Genomic DNA, 24,255 nt, shown 5'->3' with positions numbered 1-24,255 from the left:
TGGAGAGACTAAATACTAAATTTCAGACATTTCGATGAGATATTGAGGCCACAATCTTTATAATACCGAAAATCAGGAAATATCCTACTATGGGGTGTATATTAAAATATGAACTTATTTTGATAAAATTCTTCTGGAACATTGAAGATCAAATACAAAATATCATCCATTCATTCCATCCATCCATTCATCATGACGATAAAGCCTTCAAAACACCGAAAATCTGGCTATGGGGCTATATGAATACGTGAACCAATACCGATAAATTTCTGGTGGAAAGTTTTATATCCCCAATGAAGACAAAGTACCAATTTTCAGCCATTTCGATGGGATATTGAGGCCACAAGCTTCAAAATGCCGAAAATCGCAAGGGTACTTTCTATGGGGGCTATGCGAGGATGTGGACCTATACCAAAAAAATCCGGTAGAAAGTTTAATACGCCCTTAAGAGACTAAATACCAAAACTCAGATATTTCGGATATTGGGGCCACCACCATCAAAACACAGAAAATCGGGAAAGACTGCCCGATGGCGGCTATGTGAAGACGTAAATTGTATTTGTATAAATTGTGGAAAATTGTATATCCCCAATGAAGACAAAATTCGAAATGTCAGCCATTTCGGTACGATATTGAGGTCACAACCTTCAAAATACCAATCGGAATATACCCTGTTATACCCCAAGTGGAGACAAAATGCTACATTTAAGCCATTTCGAAGGGATATTGAGACCACAACATTTAAAATATGGAAAATCGGGAGGTGCAGTTCAATAAGGGCTATATGAAGACGTGGTCCCATACCCACAAATTTATGGTGGAAAGGTTAATACCCCAACGAAGACTAAGTGCCAAATGACGCCACAACCTTCACAATACCAGAAATCGGGACTATAAAAAGACGTGGACCTATACCGATATATTTCTGTTGGAAAATTTTATAGCCCCGTCGGAGACTAAATACTAAATTTCAGCAAATTCAAAATACCGAAAATCGACAGGTATCCTTCTATGATAATAAACTGATAATTCACTTTTGATATGTTTAAACCCCCCTTCGAAGCAATTTTGATGGGATATTGATGCCACAACCTTCTAAATGCCGAAAATCGGAAGGGTCCCTTCTATTGGAGCTATACGAAGGCGTGGACCTATACCGACAAGTATTAGGTGGAAAGTTTGATACCCCTAACGAAGACTAAATACCAAATTACAGTCATTTTGGTGACATATTGAGGCCAAAAAATTCGTAACACAGAAAATCGGGTGGTACCATTCTATGGTGGCTATATAAAGGCGTGGGCCTATACTTACAACATTCAGGTGGAATGTTTTATACCCTCAACGAAAAATCAATACCACATTTCAGCGATTTCGGTGGGAAATTGGGGCCACAACCTTTAAAGTACAGAAAATCGGAAGGTACCGTTCTATGGGAGCTATATCAAAACGTGGATCGATTTAGCCCATTTTTAATACCAAACATTCCAGGAATAATAGAAACTTCTATACTAAATTAAAAAGATCTATCTTAAAAATTACGAGCTGTATCTAGATTTCAACAGACGAATGGACGGACGGACGTGGTTATATCGCATTAAAATTTTATGCTGATCAAGAATTCATATACTTTATAAAGTATGCGACGAATATTTCAATATGCTGCAAACAGAATGACAAAGCTAATTATCCCCTCCATATTGTAGTGGAGGGTATAAAAATGAGTTAGAGAATTCCACTACTTGTTCTGTAATTCTAATTCTGCCACCTCGACTGGCTGCACCCATAAGGAATCAGAAGGCAGGTAAGTGGGGTTAGCTGTGTAGCTATAAATGCAGCGTTTCCATATGAAGGGCATATGTTGGGTATCGTGCCATCAATTTGGGCCCAAAGCGATTTGAGGCGACAGCATAGTCCGGATTTTAAATGTGCTGAAACCACACATTTGACTTCTTTTGCTGCAATGGATGGGCGATGCTCTCCAAGTACGGCATCCACACTTTACCTTAGTACTGCTTGCGCAACTGCATCAGTTTAAACGCTATTCAGGCCCGTAGCTTTGGACCTCCCTCTATCTCTCTATATCATGAAGATCTCTCCTCACGTGAATGGGTGGGGGAAGCATTTCCACTAGATTGTGGTAGGAATTTTAGTGACGGGTAACACCCAAACAGTTATTGCATTGACAACATCTTGCCGTGCTTACTCACCTACAAAATCTTCGTCTTCTCATAAGGATTGTCCACTGGTGCCATGAGTAGGCACCCTGTTGCAGTCCTCAAGACGGTATTCCGGCAAGTTTGAATATTCTTCCACTGCGTAGCACTAACACTGCAAATAGCTGTGGCTTGCGCAGACGACTTAAACATTCTATTAAACCTTACACCCAATATTTTGGGGTATTTTGTGGTAGTTTGTGATCGGAATGAAGATATCATGGACTAATATTTTTAAGGGGAGCCTCATTTCAGCTATCCATGTGGGAAAGGTGTGGCTGTGGATTTAGCGGCGAATATTGGCATGTTACTCAGATGGAGGTACTGCACTAAGTCAGCTATGTAGGTATTCAACCTATCACATATCACATCGTCGATCATAAAAGTACCCGACACCAAGATCGTACAATCATGTGCAGACATTACGATCACTATATGGTGTGGAATTTCACAAAGGTAGACTTTTGAGAGCCACTGTGTTGAAGTGGTAAGCATATCCGCTTTGCACTCAAAAGGTCTGCGGATCAATCCCAGACCAGAACACCACAATTTTCAGAGGTGACAAATCCTGGCTTATATTTCCTGTGTATTTCAGCCATGAGAAACTTCTCTACAAGTGGCGTTATAAGATACGCCTCTTGGAATCGACGATAACATGTTGGTCCCATATCATGTAACCAATATGAATCGGTCTGCACACATTGACATAAGATAAGGGAGACTTCCCTTCGGATTTGTAGTGAACACGTATGTAGGTACGTAGTTTACTCAGTTCCGGAGATATCACCCCAACTTTGGAAAACTCTCTGATTAATCTGCGGGTCTTAGACGTATTATTTCTGAATCCCACACCTTCGATAGATCAACAGCCTCCAAGACCGTACGGTCGCACGGTCTGTTCTGATTCGATATGGCGTGTTCTGCTCTTTTTGTACTGTGTATTTGTCGGAAGAGAAGTGTCTCTATTATCTTCGCTACTGACTACAAAAAGGGGAGATCGGTCTGTACGATTCGCCGCTGCTGTTACACGTGCCTGACTTCTTTCGACTGGGCTATGTAGCTAAAGACTATAAGGAACTGCTTACCTCTCTCCAGTTCCATTCTTGCCGCTGGGAAATACTAGCACAGCGTAACTGGGGACATAAGAAAGAGGTTATGGTATTTTTATAAATAGAATAGAATAGAAATAGCTGAAATTTGGTATTAAGTCTTAATATGGAGTATAAAACCACCATAGTACTTTTTTTGTGTAATTTTTATTGTACAATTTTCAAATGTTACAATGTAGAGTTATGCCTCAGCGCCAAAAGGCTTTATAGAGGCTAAATAGGCAACTATTATTAATAACAATGAACAAATTATACAATTAAAAATCAAATTAAACAAGAAGTATTTCCATATTTTGTAATAAATAGTCTTTCAACTTAGCTTTGAATGTAGACAACGCTGCTATTTCTTTTAATTCTGACGACAGTTGATTATACTCGTTTGGACCACAAAATGATATTCGCTGTTTTGTACATTCAAAACGACATCTCACAATACCCAGCAAAAAATGTCATTACCAAATAATGACTTTATTCAGTAAATTTTTGCAGTTGTAACTACTTACTAAATGACCGTAAAAGTCATTATTTTAACATGGGGATGTCATAGGGAGGAAGTACTTCCTTAAATGTGTGTTTTAAGTACATATTTAACCACTTACCAGTAGTAAAAAAAAGCTAAAAAGCATATGTTCTATTTTTAGAACAAATGTGGTGAAATTATATTCAAATTCAACATTCCAATTATTTTTTGTTCTTATTTCTTCTTTTTCTTTTATTCCGCTTCCTGCCGGTGTCGAACACATGAACTTCTGATTTCTAGCCAAACACACTACACACTAGGCCACTCGTACAAATAGTAAGGGTTGTTTAAAAACATCCATGTACATCAACATTTCTTCGTAATTTTGTCAACAAAAAACTCCCATGCTGACGATGAGCTTTGAACACACAAACTTAGGATTTGTAGTCAGACACACTAGCCCTGTGCCACCGTACTTATTCCTTTGTAGGTAAGTAGTAAGTAAGGATGTAAATAGTTATATGTTATCTGTTATATATGTACTGTCTGATAATGCGGAGGGTAATGAGTACGCATTACCTGGTAATGCAGAATGTAATGACATGTGCCTACCAAATTTTTGCTGGGTAGTTAAACTTGCGGCTTGTCGTGTAAATCTTCCCGTTGGAGACATATTTCTTTGAAAAGCGAGAGTTTGTGAATTTATTTCATGAAGGGATTTAAATATATACAACAATAATTGATATTTATAAAGTCCCTTAAGAGGCAAGATGGTTTTGGCGTAATCGTTGTACAGGTCTAACGTATGCGTTCTGAGTGGAAGATTATAAACAATTTTGAGAGCTTTGTTCTGCGATGCCTGCAGATTTTTAAGACTCTGAGTCATCTTGTACCCATAAATTATTGGGAGGTAGGTTAGATGTGCATATACCATTGACTGGTATATCAAAAGTTTTACGTCTGAATTAAGCTTTTGCTTAAACTTGTAAAGAATTCAGATTCCAGAAGATATTTTTGACTTGATATTTTGAATATGGTTATCCCAGGACAAGTTTCTACTTAAACAGATGCCAAGATATGTAACTGACTCTGATTCTTCAATTAAATGTTAATACGGGTTTATTTAACCTCAAATACTCTACAAGAATTGCTGCATCATATTCTATTTCTGCTTGCAAAACAAGCTATAGTTATAAAACAAAGCTATGTCGTCAGCAAACATGAATAGTTTCCCTTTAAAAGAAATATTTTTTAAATCATTAACAAATATCTTAAATAAAACAGGACCCAGTACGCTCCCTTGAGGAACACCAAATTTAACAGGAAGTTTCTTGCTTTTCTTTTCACCTATTTGGACAAACTAAAAAGTTTTGAAAAAACATCAATGTTGTACTTGTGCAGCCAATATTTTCCAACTTCTTAATCAAAATATTATGGTCTACCAAATTAAACGCTTTAGTTAAGTCATAGAAAACACCGGTAACTCCCTTAAACCCCTTATCTAAGCCTGCACAAATGGTATCAATAACCGTTACTAAGGCTTCTTGTGTACCTGAACCTTTTTTAAAACCATATTGATGTTGAAATAGAATGTTGTTTTCATCTAGGTATGAAGATAATTGTTCACATATGATTTTTTCGAATATTTTATCGATGGTGGGAAGGACTGATATTGGCCTAAAATATGTTTCTTTGTTAGATCCACGAATTTTGGGAATTGGAGTAATTTTATGGATTTTTAGGTCAGCTGGGTATAATGAATCCTGTATCATTTTGTTGAATATGGGACATATTCGGTCAGATATTAATGATTGTTTTACTAACAACATTTACATTGTAATGTTGTCATAACCTGGTGATTTGCAATGATTCAGTTCAAGCACAACATTTTCTACTTTTTCTTTGTTTATCCTCGAAAGGGAAAAACTAGTTGAAACGTTAGTTAGCGTGTTAAAAACATTAATATCATCACGACCACTTGTTTCAAATCCACTTCGAATGTTTTGTATTACTTGTGAAAAGTATTTGTTGGAATGTTGAGCTCTACCCATGTCATCAGTTAAAACAGTACCATTTTCCGTCACCAGGGTGTTTTGCCTTTCAATATTTTTACCCAATTGATTGTTTAAGAAGGACCATAGCTTTTTACTTTCTCCACTATACTTTCGTACATTATGGTCGTAGTAACTATTCATTAGTGTCTTGTTACATAATTGTATAATAGTACTTATTCTTCGTATTCTATCTCGCAGAAAGCTATTATTCTTATCTTTTCTCCTCTTCTTTAATAATTTATTTTTATAATTTATAAGGGAAACTAGTTTTTCTGACATCCAAGGGCTCATTCTTTTCCTCACGTCAACGACATTTGTGGTAGTGGTTGCACTAAGACTTTCAGCAGATGAGAATGTATTGTATAAGAGTTTATATTAGGCAGAAGAATCTAAACTATCATCGTAAGTTCCTAACTGCTTTTCTAAGTATAAGGCAAACTTTCTAGAGTCAAGATGGTACTTGTTTTCAATCATAAAATCTCCTCTGCCGCACATTAAATCGATAGCGCAAAACATCATGTTGTGATCGGAGATTGATGTTTCAATAGAATTTATTCAAATTTTATCGAAAATATTACTGTAAATACCATCTATACTAGTTCCAGTTGCTGGTCTGGTTACAAGGTTATGGCAGGAAAATATGCGGTGTTCAGCGAAAATATTAGTAAGCCTCATATTCTCACTTGTATTTGACAATATATCATATTAAAATCGCCAAGAAAAATGCAAGGGTGATTATTTGTTTTTGGTATCAATTGCTCCAGTTTACTAAAAAGGTAAGGATACCATTATAAAGTCTAGGTAATTATCACTACCAATTTCAGAAGCTAATTATTGAATTGAATTATTTATGTACAACGATGTTCCGCCAAACCCGTCTGGTCTACAACAATGTAAAGAATTAAAACCTGGTATAGAGTATAAACGTGAACAGTCTGCGTGGATCCAGCTCTCTTGAACGGAGATAATTTTTGGAATATTACTAAAACTGCAAATTTCGGATTTAAATCTGTTAAATTTTGATATTGAGGAGATACTTCTTGCATTAACAGATATAATGTTTAATGTATTCGGAAGAGAATTAACAATATACATATTCATTGAAGGAATTTATGTTTTGAAAATATTTATTTTTAGTTGACATTGATATAAATATAAAAGTATTTGATCTTAATATGACAAATGCAAAGAAAAAATAATAATTATGTGGAAAATACTAGTTCGACGATTTGTCATCATCACCATCTTCATCATCAGAATCTTCATCTTCAGACAAAACATCTATAATCTTTTTAGATGTTGATGGCCTCGATCCAACTCTCAAGGAATTTTGCAAAATTCTGTCAACCTCATCCAACGATTTTATTCGAATTTGCTTAGATTTCTCATCTTTTTTAACAAATAATGTGCTTCCTCTAACAAAAATATACTTTTATCCAACAGATTTTAATGTTTTAGAATGATTGAAAATGTGCATAGTTTCTCTGCTGACATAGTCATTTATGTAAACAGATTTAAAAGCATCAATATTTTTCAATTTGGATTTATCTTTCATTAAGCTTTTCTTTGAATTTTGATTCATAAATTTCACCACAATTGATTTTTTTATCGATTTTTTATTTAAAAAGTAAGCATCTTCAATTTCATCCTTGGACATCTCGACACCAGATTGCTTTCCTATGTCGATTACCACATCGATTGCAGAAACGGTTTCATCAGGTTTCACTCCATTAATTATACAGTCATTACGGACTTTATAATCATTTAATACTTTTACTGACGTTTTGAGTTGTTCTACTTCTTCTTTCAACGTACAATTTTCTTTCTCTAGTTTCTTTATTTTCTTCTTATTCTTTTCAACGCCTTTTAATATTTCATCATATTGAGTTGACATGTACTGAATTGTGTCTTTTATCTTATCCAGCTGATTTATTTTGTTTTTATTTCTTCGAGTTCTTTTTGCACGTATGCACTCTCATTTGGTGAGCATAAAAAACATTTATATTTGAGAGAGAGATCACTCATTAGCAGAGCTGAGCAAAATCGAGAGAGAGGCAAATTTAAGAGAGAATTAATATTTAATTTTTCTTGATGTTTCAGTACTTATTTCAACATTTTTTAAAAATTAATGTTGTCTAAAATCGTCCACAATGCAAATTATTAAAAAATATAAATAAAAATTTGCATAAACTTTTAATTGTTTATGGTTCACAAAAAACTAAGAGTACGTTTTCACAATTTGGCTGTGTGCTAGCACACAGGCGTGCTCACCCCTACTCATTAGTTTTTGTATTTGCAATTTATCTAGCTTAGGGCACTGGTTGTGGAGAGTTTTTGTTTTGTATAGAATCTTCTTCTTCCATGATTTGAGTCTTACATTGACCACAAACCAGTTTTTTATCTTTTTTATCTTACTAATGCTTTTTCTTGGCATATTTCTTTCTTTTCAGAGAGAACAACAGTTTCTGATTAATATAATATAAGAACCACAGTATAAAAACGTTCAAATTATAGTATTTTTGTTTATTTTCACAAGCGATGCAATGCGAGATGAAATATGTATGTGGTACTCCAGAAATGTGTCGGTACCGGTCTACGCCTTAATATAGCGCCCATAGAACGGTATCTCCCGATTTACGAAATTTTGAAGGTTGTGGCCTAAATATTCCTCCAAAATGCCTAAAATTTGGTATTTAGTCTTCGTTTATGGTATAAAAAAACCCACAGAAATGTGTCGGAACAGGTCCACGTCTTAATATAGCCCCCATAGAACGGTAACTCCCGATTTTAGGCATTATGAAGTTTGTGCCACAATAATCCACCGAAATGGCTGAAAATTATCCTCTATAAAACGTGGTTTGTCATAGACGCGTTTTCACCACAGGCTTGAAATATTTGTAAGTGAAGTGGTAGTTCGAAGGTGGTAGCTACACTGTTTTTGTGACACAAAACAGATTGGTTAGTATCAACAATTAAATGACTTGGAAACTTCAACTTTCATCAACAACTGAAGTACACGATAAACTTAATGAAAGAATAATCACTCTGTCAGCAAAATCCTAATGTCGCAAAATATTTTAATTTATAAAGTCAATGGGGACCACAGAACTTCATTGGCAAATTTTGAAAGCAAAACAACAGCAAATCCATCCGGGGAATATCTATAAACAAAAATTTACAATCAGTTTCAATATTCAACGACCAACTGTGTGGACACCATTAAATACAGCAATTCAAATTTCCTCTAGGATTTAGAAATTTATTTATTTATTTTTTTTATCGACAAGACAAGACTTCATCCATAGATGTACTTCGATCTCTGTGGAATATCTCCCCAGCCTAATGACTTTGTTCACTCTTTGGTTTTTATCTTTTTAGGCCTCTAGGGTTCACATTGTTTACTTTTTTTTGTCCCATTCAAGGAAAATGTTGGAATGCATCAGCAGCTTCTTGTAGTTGCCAAGAAAAACAACTCTCTGTCTTGTTCGGTCGAATCACAAAATACACACAACGAAAACTAAGGATAATAAGTAGAATTCATCTGAAGGCAATGAATGTGTAGCTCTTCGTTAATGAGATGCCTTTGCCTTCCATCAACATTCCATCTAAGTGCTCTTCCAGGGGGGGTAGGGTGGTGGTTTTATCCCTTGTGCATTACATGCTCTTTAAATACAAGAAAATGTCCGTCCCCCAAAACAATGACAACAAGAATTAGTTGAATAGAAATGCCTTGGCAGAAGAAACAAACAAAGCCAATCCAAATAATTTCAACAACAACTACAAACATCGGAATGTGTAACTAATTTCTTTGGTTTGGGGGAAGGATATCCATTCATGGAAAATCATTTTTATGCTTGAGTAGTAAAGTACGTGATGGTTTTTCGGGAAGCTGTTTTGTTATGAGCCCCAAGTATTGTTGGAATAAGAGATTTGCTGTTTTATTATGGTCAACTAATGATTTTGTTGTTATAAAAATTTAATTTAACAAATTAAATGAATAAGGAAGATGTTTTAACCAACTGCGGCGAATTATAATGCTTACTTTTAAAAGGCTTCCAGGAAACTATAGATGTATGTTGAAGTAGAGTATTTACAATATTTACAAGAATACTGATTTTGTTGGCGTGATACCGATGAGAGGAAAGAAGCCCAGAATGAAAGAGAAGAAAATAAACAAGTAACAAGTAAGAACGGCGTTAAGTTCGAGCCTGCCTAATTTGTTATACCCTCCACCACGTGTAAAACTGAACAATTAATTTCCTTTCGTTTATGAAGAAAACTAAATACCAAATTCCAGCAATTTCGGTAAAGAAGTGGCTAACTTTCAAAATACTGATATGCCGGAGGTACCGTTCCATGGGGGCCATATGAAGGCGTGGACATACACCTACATATTTAGTGGGAAAAGTTGAATACCCCCAACGAAGACTAAATACCAAATTTCAGCCATTTCGATGGATTATTGTGGACATAACCTTCAAAATACAGAAAAGCGGGAGGTACCTTTCTATGGGGACTATATGAAGGCGTCTGCCTATATCCGTAACATTCTGTAGACAAGTGTTATGCCCCAACGAAGACTAAGTACAAAATTTCATTGAAGGTAAAATCTTCAAAATACCGAAAATCGGGTGGTACCGTTCTATGGAGGCTATATCAAAACGTGGACCGATATAACCCATTTGCAATACCAAACATCCCAGGAGTTGTAGGAACATCTATACTAAATTATAAAGCTCTATCTTAAAAATTGCGAGCTGTATCTTGATTTCAACAGATGGACGGGCAGACGGACATGGTTATATCGACTTAGAATTTTACCCTGATCAAGAATATATACACTTTATAGGGTCTCCGATGAATATTTCGATGTGTTACAAACGGAGTGGCAAATTTAATTATACCCTCCACAATATGGTGGAGGGTATAACAAAAGACACACGCACAGACGTACGGACATGCATAAATCTACTCAGAAAGTGATTCTATGTATGTCCCCAAAAGGAACTATGGGTCTATCTCGCGTCTTTTTCCATGTTACCCACAAATGCACAAAGACATACTACCCATTACCACAATAGGGTGGCACGTCCGAACTTGTTATACCCTCCACCATAAAATATTCTAAATATAAATGGAATAATTAGTTTTCTTTCCCACAATTTTTATTGGAGATATTTTACCCCAAATACCCAAATTAGGTCAAACAATGTCTCTAATGTCATGTTCACACGAGCGTTTCAATTACGTTGTTCGCCTGTCGAACGACGTACACGAATTAACCCGTTTCCACGACACCATTCGTAATTAACAGAAACATAAACAAAATGTTCTTCATTTTTGTTTCCTTGTTTTCACCAAAATTTAAACCGAAAACGCATAAAATATACATTAAATGAATAGGAAAAGCAATAGACTTTCCTTCAAATGTATCTTCTATATTTAACTACACACATTTCATTCACTTTTTCCATAAATTCTGAATAATTTTAAATTTTCAATATATTTTTATATGTTTCTATTTTCAAAATTAAAGATAGAGAGACATGTCAAAACAATGTTTGTGTATACAGACTTTCAGTTATTTGTTTCCTTTTTGTTTCCGATTTTTTACGCGATTTTGAACTAACGGACAAGAAATGTGTGTGGAATTAAGAAGGAAACACAACCATCTTCCTTCTGCATCTATATAAAATGTTTAGTTCATTAATTTTCATTCATATTTTTCCTTTTTTCTAAAAATTTTTGTATTTTCAACAAATTTTTCAACTTTGAATTTAGCCATGTCATAATTAATGTTTTCGATAAATTCTCTCATTTGTTAGGGATGGGACATACTTATTCGTCGTTCAGAGAGTATTTCTACTCGAACAACGTAGAAAAATCGTCGTTCGTTCATAGAATTTTGTGTGGGGAAATAAGTAATTTATTCGTAGTTATGCGTCGAACAACGAATAGAGAACGAACGACGTACCGTGGAAACGGGCTATAAAACTTTCTTCAATCTGGCGGCACATTTATATGTGGGCTACATTAAAATCAGGACTTATGTTGAACAATTTTGCTGGAAAAGGTATGTAAGTAAAGGGAACTTGAAATGTCAAATTACAGATAGTTTGATCAGCAATCGGTACTTCGAAGCGTTTAGCCGCATTATACAACCGAAATGAATGAGTATTTATTCAGTCTCCGTCGGGGGTATAAAACATTGCTGAAAAAATGGTGGGCACAGGTCCACGTTTTAATATAGCTCCCATAAAATGGCACCTCCCGCTTTTCGGTATTTCGTAGCTTTTATCCACATCCATTTAACATAAATGGCTGAAATTTGGTATTTAGTTACAAAGCTCTCCGCCACCTTAGGGAACTTCCTGCTTAACTCTACATGGCTTCTTGAATTCAACGTACCTGAACGTCCTGAATTCAACGTACTACTAACGCCCACATATATAATTGATTATGCAACGTTTCAAACTTGGCCGGAGTGAAGTCTGCCCAATGTCCTTAAACACCATGGAGTGCTTGTCAATATCAAAGACTTTTGAGAGGTCGAGCTCCACCTATTGGCGGTGTCCTATCGAACGGCTTGCTCTGGTCGAGTCCTCGACTAATACGTGTGGAGGTGGCATGAAGGGCTGTTGGCGTGCTTTGCTGCTTACGGAATCCATGCTAATGATTGGCAACTGCATGGCCAGTTCTGAGGCTGGGGAGGAGTAAAGCCTTTGCTATGGGCAAGTAAAGGAACCACGCTGCATATTTTCACGACTACGGTAACGATCTGGATGGATAGCGACATATTGAAAACTTTGGTGAAATACTCGACTCCCAGCACATTTCAGCATTACCATGGAAATTCCATCAGGGAAAACGCTTTGGATGATTTAGCGTTTCTAATGACATTTGGAGCATTATCCATGGCAAATAGTGGTGCTCGCTCTCCGGTAGCGCTATTATTATTATTATTCATTAATAGATTGACAAAAAGATTCGCCAATCGATTTGACTGAAGACATGTCACCTCAAAATGAAGCTATAACAATGTCAAACGGAGATATGGAGCTATTTTACCAAGTATTATAGGGAAAAAATCAAAAACTTCATCGCGCGATATCTCAGAAACTTGACCTATGGCGAAAATTGCCTCTGCCTTTATATTTAGTCTCACATTGGGTATTCGGCCAGCAGGTATATCATAAGCGGCTGCCTCAGTGATGATGTCGGAACGTGATATCTACTACCCAAACATCAGAAGGGTTGGACAGATCTCTGAAGCGTTAATTACCGAACTCTCTGAAGCTAGACCAATTAGCTTTCCCATGTTCGATGAAAGTGCAGCGTTCAGAGGTAATGAAATCTACTGATGGAGACAATTCTGGGGAGATTTTCTGATCCAAGAGAAACGCCGCGTTGCCAGGTAACGCCATTTGTCAAACCGGGTGAGACTATGGTTATACATATCTGGCGAACGTTGACACTCTCTGCTTATTCAGCTAGGTGCGTCCTCACTGACCGTGAAAAACGTTGAGCTATTAATCTGCTCAGCCAGCATTGTACCCTTATAGTCATTTCCGAGAACCGAATACCAAACCTCATGATGAATATTAAAGTCCCCCACAACCAGCCGGTTATGACCTTACAAAAGCGAGCTAATGTTAGGCCTATAACCAGCAGTAAAACTATTAATTGGCGGGATGTATGTAAACGTTAGGCAAATCTACCTCGGTAGCTTCACACCTGACTGCTACCTCCATACATTCCATGTACGGGCCATTAGAGCCAGGTTCAAGCGAGATAAGACTGTATTGAACAGACTGGTGCAATAGGAAAGCTAATCCCCCACTTCCACTTCTGGTGCGTACCTTTCGCAGTCCTTTGTAACGCTGTAAGTTACAGTTGTATCCCACTTTTGGTGATCCTTCTTCGACCTTCTTAAAGGTATCAGTTACTTCCTTTACTGATCGTCCCATGATGTCAATGTCATAAGCATAAGCAAATAACATGTGTCTGTTGCTGTATATTTTGCCATTTCTTTTCCTTTGGACGTAGGGGCTGTCGAAGGCTATTTTGGAATCGACAAAAATGTGGTAGGTGTCGATCTGCATCTCTTGGGTCTTCTCCAACATTTGCCGTAGGGTAAGTATCTGGTCAATGGTCGACTTTCCAGGTCTAAAGCCACATTGACCATAGGCTTTAGTCGTTCGCATAATTTCCCTGACACTCTCTTATAGGCAATAGGAAGAAGACTTATGCCTTTATAGTTAGAGCATACTGTCTTGTCTCCTTTCTTGTGGACGGGACACAGGATACTCAGATTCCAATCATCGGGTACGCGTTCTTCCTGTCAGCATGTCGCCTCCGATTTTGAACAACATCGGCTTCTGCTGCCTTATTATTCTTTAGCTGGTTAATTGCTGAGTTTAACTGATCTTTGCTTGGCGGTGTATATTCAATACCATCTTTGGGATTGAATCTGTGGTATCTTCGTTGTCTTCGCTACTATTGGATACCAACAGTTTGGAAAAATGTTCATTCCATATCCTTAGCACAATATCTGTATCAGTTACCAACTTTCCTTGCTGGTCTCTACAGGAGGATGTACCTGTACCAAAACCATCAGCTTGATGTTTCACTCTTTGGCAGACTCCTGATTACCCCTTTTTTTTCTAACTCCCGCTTTTCCATTTCTCTCTTTTTCCTGCGGAAAAGTCGTTTCTCCTCCCTTCTTTTGTCCCATACCTCTCTCGTGCGCTACGCATTTGCTACTTGTAGAGTAGTGATGCACAAAACAGTACTCTAGCGTAAATTGGTTTTTTATTCTCTTGCGCTCAGTCGTTGGCGAGACGTCAACGAAAGCACACAAGCACGGATGTACGAACTGTTTTCTTTATGTTTTACTTAAATAGTGTTTGTACATTAGTATTAACACTTGTAATTTATTGTATTTTATTTAAAATGACTTCTTTAATATGACCATATCCAACAAATAAAGAAAATCTATTAAAAATAACATGTTTAAATTTTGTGCTCAATCGGAGAGTAAATTTGGTACTCTTACCACTACAATCACAATGATGAACACGAAGAGAGCATTTGTAGGGTGAACCGTACGAAAACGTAAAGGCGAGTGCTCTTCTTGTTCATCTATGTTGTAGAGTTGCCATATATGCCGCATTTTTCTCTTCGGTAGCAGCACTACACTCCTGGTCATACCATGGTTCCCTTGGTGGAGGTCTCTGATATCCAAGTATGGATTTAGACGGTTACGTACCTTTGCTGCAAAAAGGTGGTGGTCCGAGTCTATGTTTGCTCCTCGAAACGATCTTACATCCAACACGCTCGACAAATGTCTTCCATTTATCACAATGTGATCAAATTGATTTCTTGTTCTTTGATCTGAAGACAGATAGGCGTCCTTACGACTATCGAGATGCTTACCTCTAATACTGCTGACTACCATGTTTTTTTGCCGCTGCGTAGTCTATCAGCCTTATTCCATTGTCAGATGTTTCACTGTGGAGACTGAATTTCCCGACTGTTGGGCCAAAGATATTTGCCTTTCCAATTTTGGCATTAAAATCGCCTAGAATAATTTTAATATCATCGGCAGGACAACGATCGTATGTTTCTTCTAACCCCTCGTAGAATATATCTTTGGTCTGCTCGTCCTTGTCTTCGGTTGGAGCATGAACGCAGATAAAGCTAATGTTGAAGAATTTTACTTTAATCCGTATTGTAGCAAGTCTTTCATTCACTGGAGTGAAGCTGGAGACCAGATGTTTTAACTTCCGACCAACTATAAGTCCGCAGCCAAACTCATGTGTCATGGCAGCTATAATACAGTGCGTCACCTTTAGGTGTTGTGTGACGCTTTCCCAATCCATGCTATTTCCTGTATGGCAGTAATGTCGGCCTTGTACTTTTAAGTGCATCTACCAATGCGTAAACTGCACTTTCTCACATGTTAGCTCACTACCTTTAACTGATGTTAAAGGCAGTTCCCCAGGCGACACCACGGGGAGGTCAGTGTCCACTTGAGATGAAAGAGGGACCAAGACAAATCCTGGGCTTTGTCATGGTAAAGCCAGTCAGGACCGTTCCTTGGCAACTTGATCCTCTACGTCACCCGAGCATAATATGTGTATAATATGGAATATGGTAAAACATGGAATCAGTGGAATCTGTCTGAATGCTAGAGAGGTGAACTGATTTAGAGAAAGAACTGTAGAGCACCATATGAATCTACATGTCCTCCAGTTCCCATTAAAACCGACAATAAATATCAACACGTTGCAGAGACAAAGATAAAAATATTTTGCTCGACACCCAACATCTGAAAAAAACCCATGAACTTTTTCCATGTCACTTGATATTCTTAAACCTTAGTTCCCATCTCTACCATTTGGGACTCCTTCATTGAGAATCTTTGTTAAGAAATCTCTCTGTTGATGATGACAACGATGATGATAATGATTCCTATAGTTATGCAAATTTCTTAGTAACATGTGATAAAGATTTAATGTATGTATGTATGCGTATGTGTTTATTATACTATTTATGTTAGTCTGTTTCGAACAGATGTGATTTCATGTTTCCTCGAAATTGTATTTGTTAAATGTCACATTGTTTTGTGGACCAACTGTTGAGTTGAAGACATAAGAAAAACATAAAACAGATATTTGTTGTTGTTGACGTTAGTTAGTGAAATTAGAACAGAATTGTATATTGTTGTCATTGCTAATTTCCATGAACGATGAATAAACAATAAGAATCAAATAATCGAACTTGAATTCGAAACAGTGTATGTAAACTACTCGGAAAGAGGAAAATGTAAGCTTGATTTTCAAGTGCAAATAACTGTAATTTTTTTTTTTAAATACAGTGCTAATTTCAGGTTGTATTAAAAATGTCCGTAACAGTACACTTAATTACTTTTTTAGGGTTCCAATAAAAATATTTGGCCCATTAGCCAAGGGTAAGATTTTCAACCGCGTTAATATTTTATTTTACCTTCCAATTTTACTACCATGTTTTTGATAAATTTGGTCTCTTGGACATGGGCCGTTCGTATTCTGTCAGTACTCTCATTTTAATTTGCCTTTCTAGTGGGACCATTCAATCAGTGTAACTCCAACCATCTAAACAGAAATAATATTAATAATTTTTAATAATTGTTTTATTTTTCGAAGGCCCTTTTAATTGCCGATCTTTCATTGTGGTGGAATATGTCGATCGTTTTTCATTGATTTCTCTAGGATTGGTCGAAGAGTGATGATCTGTATTATTCCGTTGACCACTGGTTCTAGCCGCTCACACGGTACGCTCTTTATATCCGATGTGTAAGATGTTTATGCCTAAAAACAGGTCAAAGTAGGCTATAGTTCACCTTGCTGGGTATACTTTCTGCGCCAAATGTTCCTTCTTAGGTGTGACCTTGGAAAGTTAGATGGGTACGCTGGTGGAGACGTTTTCGTTAACTAAGTTTTTGGGTTCTGATTCCGGTGTTAGCGAGCTGTGTAAGGAAGGGAATTTATGCTTAGTACCACCACAAGCAGCGGCTGACTACGAGTGACAAACTGGCAATGATCTTCGCGTTGGCTTCGAGCTGGTTGCGAGCGACGAGTGATCTTTGAATTTGCTGTAATCAGGATAGGAATGGTGGCTGAGGCTATGAGCAGAGCCATGAGTTGGCTGCAAGAAGTGAATGTGCCACAGCTGAGAGCTGGACTCGTACAAAAGGGTGATGACTTTTTACAACCTCATGCTCATCACTGTGCTCTTAAAACAACTTTAAATGAATAGAGCTTACACCTGTGAAGTTTTTGCGGATTCTGAAACTCCAATGTTCATAGATCTTGAACGCGATCTAATTGGGACAATGCACTGACTGTATCGCCTCCTTACAAAACAATGTCATGTACGGTGCGCTTTAACCAACTTTAAATAAAAACTGCATACATCAGGGAAGTTTTTGAGGATTCTGAAACTACATTGTCAAAAAACAAAAAAAATGGCCAGAACGCTTTTTAAATAAATCGCGGTCAAAGTTCACATTTTTTGAGATTTTTAGGTTTCCACAATTTTGCTGGGAAACCGCACGCCCTATCAAAATGGAACTACAAAAAATTGTGTACCAATAAAAAATCCCTACAACATTGTCCTTTATGATATATTCGTAGGTTTTTACCGTTTTTAAGATATAGAAGTTCAAATTGGGGCAATTCACTGACTATATTGTCTTCTTATAAAACAATGTCATGACCAATGAATGTAAACAAACAAAACGATTCCCGTTCCAATCACACAACGCCACAAACTTTTCAGCTTTTCTGAATCGTTTTATTCTCACAACCAAAACAAAATCACAAACTTTTCAATGTAAAAAGATGAAAACCGTACGATTGCTCAAATGTACTTCGGCTATGCTTTGCCGAGTTGTTTCATTCACCACCGAAACAAAAAGAACTCCGCCAGAGTGGTTATGTTTCGTTTTGTATTGTTCCTATGGAGCTCCATATCTCTGTCTTTTTGTAGAACATTTCATTCTTCTATCTCAATGCCTTTCATGTCCTTTTCGTCCTTTCTTTCTTGAACCGTAGTAAAAGTACCACAAGATGCGATTTTACAGCATCCAAATATTCCACAAAAATATTGCTCAGAGAATTTTAGATACGGTTCTCTTTGACAGCTAATCGATTTTGTCCCGTTTTCATTGTCATATTTGATATTTATTCGGACTTGGTTCAGAATTAAAGCATGTTCTGTTTTTCTGTATATTCGTTATTGGTTATGTATAGGTATGAATACATAACAATTGTTTATTGCTTATGAAAGCGGGACAAAATCGATTAGTTGTCAAAGAGAACCGTACCTAAAATCTTCTGAGCAACATTTTTGTAGAATATTTGGATGCTGAAAAATTTAATCTTGCGAAATTTAAAGGACGAAAAGGACATGAAAGGCATTGAGTTAGAAGAATGAAATGTTCTACAAAAAGATTCACCAATCGATTTGACTGAAGACATGTCACCTCAAAACGAAGTTACAACAACGCCAAACAGAGGTATGGAGCTATTTTCCCAAGTATTATAGGGAAAAAATCAAAAATTTCATCGCGCGATATCTCAGAAACTTGACCTATGGCGAAAATTTCCTTTTGGGTTCTTAGTATATTCATCAAGGGCTTTCACCTCCAAAAGAAAATTTCCACCCCCAGACTTTGAGTTCCTTTTTGCGTCACAGTGTTACTTGTGAAAAAGTAGTTTACTTACATTTTGTAAGCAAATGATTTACACACATATGTATGTACATTTTTGGTATGTCCATAACCATAGACTAATGAATAATAGACAGAGAATTTGTAATGTGTTTGTTTTTTGTAGGGGTCGCCCTTATACTCAATATGGTCTGTGTTCACTCAATTGAATTTTGTTTTGGGGTAAATTGCAAGATTTTGTTGATTTTTTATTTGAGGATGTAGATTCGGCCAATATTACCCACATGTTGTCTTTCACCATAATAAATAGTTTAAAAATGCATAGTTATTGCCATTTAAAAATTTAGCACCTCGTCAACTGACTCAATTCTCACTCAATGAGAGAATTTGACTGAGAGGATTTCTTTGTCTATACATTCATTAGTCGATGTCCATAACTCAAATCAATTCTGTTAAAAATATACGGGTTTTACAATAATCTGTAATAATATTTGAAATTTTTTGGTATGTTTTACAAATAATTGGAAAATGTTTCGATTGATTTTAAAATGTTTACATATAAAAATTAATTAAAGGATATGCTTTGAATTTTATTTTTATCTGATTGCTTGAGTGGAGTATTCCCCCATTGGATCAACTTCATTTATTACCCTCTATTACATTATTTTTATCTTCTTTATTTGCATATCCGTTGTCCGGATGTAAACCGATCACACATTTTGTTACATTCTCATTGGAAATATTTATTTTATGTGGAAAGCGATAGTTGTCTGTTTTTAGCTGCTGTAAGAAGACTGAGTTCATCACGGTATCCGGTCCAGTCTTGAATATTTTTTAGCCAGGACAGTTCTCTTCGACCTCTACAACGTCTTCCTTCAACTTGGGATTTGAGAATTATCTGCAGTATCTTATATTTATTGTTCCTCATCAAGAGTCCCAAATAAGACATTTTTCGGGTTTTGATGGTTTTCATTAACTGTCGTTTTTCATTCATTCTTCTTAAGACTTCGGTATTTGACACTCGATCGATCCATGGAATTTTGAGCACACGTCGGTATGTCCACATTTCAAAAGCTTCCTGTTTCTTCTCGTCTGTTGATTTTACAGTCCATGTTTCAGCACCGTATAATAGAACTGACCATACATAGCATTTGATAAACCGTTTTTTAAGTTCAATATTGATGTCGTGGCAGTTTAGTACTTTTCTATACTTGAGAAACGCTTCTCTTGCCATTTCTATCCGACATCTTATTTCTTTAGAAGACTCCCATTGCTCATTTAATTGCACTCCCAAGTATTTATACGATTTTACTCTCTCTATTTCTGATTCACTGATTTTTAGTGAGGAGTCGTAAACATTGTTACATTTACTAATGATCATAAATTTTGGTTTATTGAGATTAATATATAATCCGTACGAAATACTTGTTTCGTTGAGAGAATTAAGGAGATTTTGGAGGCCACCTAAGGAGCTCGCTACTATCATGGTGTCATCAGCGTATCGTATATTGTTAATGAATTGCCCATGTATTTTTATTCCAATCCTCTTTCCTTCTACACACTCTCAAAAAACCTGTTCCGAATATATATTAAACTAGCGGACCCGGCGAACTTCGTCTCGCTATTAAGGAATAAAATTTCATACAAAAACTCAATTTTCCATTTTTCCAATTTTCCGACTTTTCCAGAGAGATTTTCCAAAATTTTCTTCCGTAAAGACCTACTCCTCGAAAATACGAATAACTGACAAAAAATTTTACAGAAATCGGCCTAGCCGATCTCATTTTATGAATTACTATACATTTTTTACACCATTTTTATATATATAGATAATAATGGTGAGAGTATACACCCCTGTCGAACACCTTTGGATATGGTTATTTCATCTGATGTTTCATCGGATACTTCTACTGATGCTGTCTGGTTCCAGTAAAGATTTTTTATGCATCTTAGTTCTTTGGGTTCAATACCTATTGATGTTAGAATTTCTTTATTTTTATAAGATGTTAATTTTTCATTGAGTTAATTAACTTCTTTTTTCTGATTATCCTACATCATATTATGTTAAAAGTTCATGTTAATATCTTGAAAATATAATGACTTGGTGGCCAATTACTTGAGATTTGCCATAAATCAACGAACTAATTTTTTGAATTTAAGGAAACCGCGTTCTGAAATCAAACCATGATATTTCATATAACTATAATCAATTTTATGAGCTAGGACATTCTTTGAGTTCTTTGAGTGTGTATATAATTATCTATAGTATTATACATCCGAAATCGCATTTCTATACCACTTTAATTTATCATTGCAAACACTTAAAATTCATTTCGTAATAGTGGAAACACTGGACATTTTTCCGACCACTTATTATTGTTTTTGTTCCCAATGATAGTTTTCATTTCAACTGTCATGAAACATGAGCAAAACGAAATGCTACACCCAACCATAAATAATTTTATTCTCAAGTAACAATAAAAACTAATATTTCATATTATTTCAGCAGCTAGAAAAAGTGACATTGTTTTTCGAAACATATTCTGTAATTAAATGTGAACAGTTGTAATAATAATGTTACTTAAATGAAAATAGTTTCATATTTTTGCGCACACAAGTCATTTCATGAAAAAACGATGTTAATAAAGTGACGTTTTTGTTTCCTTATCATACCAAAATTAAAACGTTTATATCCATGAAAGAAAATATATTTAATAAAATGTATTCTAGATAAATGAAGCAGTACAATAGGGTATAATAAGTTCGATGAATTTAAATCATTGCATTGCAGATACATACGTCCAAAAAATCGCATAAAAGATTTTAACCCAGGAAAATGCCCAAATGTAAACAATTATACGAAGATCCAAGAATATTTTTTCGAGTTTTTAGAATTATGCAAAAATATTCGTCCGATAACCTATAGAGAAAATAATTATTGATCCGCCTACAATTCAAAGTCGATATAACTATGTCCGTCCATATGTCGGCTAAAATAAAGATAGAGCTCGTAATATTTAAGATAGAGTCAAATAACATGATACAGAATTTACAAGTTCTGCTAAGTCCACGATTTGATATAGCCCTCATATACCTGTACAGCCCGATATTTTTTAGAGTTCTAGCCACATTATGAAACTAAAATCACTAAAATGTGGTATTTAGTTTTTGGGTAGCGGTGCTGTCTATTCCTACGACGAGGAATTATCAGAATTTCACCGTATAAACATTTGTACGTCCCAGGTTTCGTATGCTGTGTCAAATATAAATTCACATAGTACTCATACGTCACTGTTACAATTTCCAATATTAGTCGATTGTAAGCTTATATTTATGCCCTCCACCATAATACGGAAGGTACAGTCGAAATCGCTTATAACGTCGTCGTTTATAGCGTCATATCGCTTATAACGACGAAATCCAAAAGTCCCGAATTTCTGCCCTTTATAGTTCACACAAATGAATATCGCTTATAACGTCATCGCTTATAACGTCATCGCTTATAACGTCATATCGGTTGTAACGTCGATTTTTTGTGAAATATTTCAATTTTCCTATCGGTTATAACGTCGAATCATACGAATAAGAAATTTTTCTCTCAATATTTTGTTGCAAGTATATTTTTTTCAAACTCAAACAACAACGTACTAAACATATTCACAAAATGTTCGAAGACGGGGTTGGATAACTAAATTATGACTCATATGTAGGCGGTCTCAAGTCAATAAAGCTAGACTTTTTGCCACCCAATATCACATCTATTCTACAACTCATGGACCAAGGTGTAATAAAATCATTAAAATCGCATTGTCGGAATAGGCAAATATCCACTATCATGGAAAGGATAGAAAAGGATCAAAATGCAAAATAAAATGTGTTGGATGCCGTGTTTGCTATATGAGGTGTCAGTGGCGTGTCTAGCTGTAGAAACTCTTCACAAATTTATTTGCTCAGAAGATGCTACAAGCCAACACTGCGTTTTGAAATCTCAGATATGAGTTGAATTTAAAACTTATATTGGAATTCTAAGTCCAAACTAAAAAAACAGACTATTTTAAATAGAACCATATTCTATATTAACGTAAAATATCTGCTGAAGAATGAATTTAATATTGTTATTTTTCATTATTTTGTTTTTAAGTAATTTCTAGAATGTATATAGAATGAAAAAGTAAAAAAAATTTAATTGAATTTATTTATTTCCATAGCAAAACAATGTAGTTATACCCAAAAGTCAGGATACATAATATAATTTCACCTCTTTTATAAATATCGTTTATAACGACTATCGCTTATAGCGTCCGATTTTGGTCGGTCCCTTGACCGACGTTATAAGCGATTTCGACTGTATAATTAAATTTGTCATTCCGTTTGTAACAAATTGTCGAAGACCCTACAAAATTAATATATATTCTTGATAAACATAAAATACTAACTAGATATAACGATGTTCGTCTATCCGTTTATCTGTTGATATCAACATATAGCTCGCTATATTCAAAATATACAGTGCTGCTCAAAATATTTGCAACTCAGATTCTTATATAAGATTCAATCTATTTGGGACATTTTGGGTTTTGGAATAAATTTGTTTTTGCTACCTGGTTCTTTATTGACCCTATTTTCAAGATTTAAAAATGATTATTCAGTTATGAACACTTATGTTACAAAAATGTGTGAAATATCGTAGGAAGACATGTTTTAGCCTCTCTCAAAACACTTGCAACTCCGTGGTACGAATATCTATCATATCTATAATATCTATCTATACTTAAATGAAAATAGTTTCATATTTTTGCACACACAAGTCATTTCATGAAAAAACGATGTTAATAAAGTGACGTTTTTGTTTCCTTATCATACCAAAATTAAAACGTTTATATCCATAAAATAAAATATATTTAATAAAATGTATTCTAGATAAATGAAGCAGTACAATAGGGTATAATAAGTTCGATGAATTTAAATCATTGCATTGCAGATACGTCAAAAAAATCCGCATAAAAGATTTTAACCCAGGAAAATGCCCAAATGTAAACAATTATACGAAGATCCAAGAATATTTTTTCGAGTTTTTAGGATTATGCAAAAATATTCGTCCGATAACCTACAGAGAAAATAACACTGTGATACAAAAGTGGACAAAATTTTTTTGCAGGATTTCTGATGCACAAATTCGGTTTTGTGGGAGTCCATAGAAGAC

General features: G+C 35.6%; 1 protein-coding gene across 5 annotated transcripts in view; it reads left to right on the top strand.

Moving 5' to 3' along the window:
• Nucleotides 1-24,255, top strand: part of LOC141397052 (ras-related protein Rap-2b) — a 232,473-nt gene that overhangs the window by 65,107 nt on the left and 143,111 nt on the right. Inside the window, exon 1 of one of the 5 annotated variants that reach the window (XM_073972885.1) lies at nucleotides 4,157-4,275. The exons of the other annotated variants lie outside the window; for them this stretch is intronic. The gene's annotated coding sequence lies outside the window, so the exon portion shown is untranslated. Of the gene's footprint in view, nucleotides 1-4,156; nucleotides 4,276-24,255 lie in introns of those variants that run through there. 5 annotated transcript variants of the gene reach the window in all.

Source organism: Musca autumnalis, unplaced genomic scaffold, assembly GCF_047663935.1.
Source record: "Musca autumnalis isolate F117 unplaced genomic scaffold, ASM4766393v1 scaffold_3, whole genome shotgun sequence".
In the NCBI taxonomy this organism is placed as follows: Eukaryota; Metazoa; Arthropoda; class Insecta; order Diptera; family Muscidae; genus Musca; species Musca autumnalis.
The sequence above is the reverse complement of the archived record's forward strand: the minus strand, read 5'-3'. Positions and strand labels throughout refer to the sequence as shown.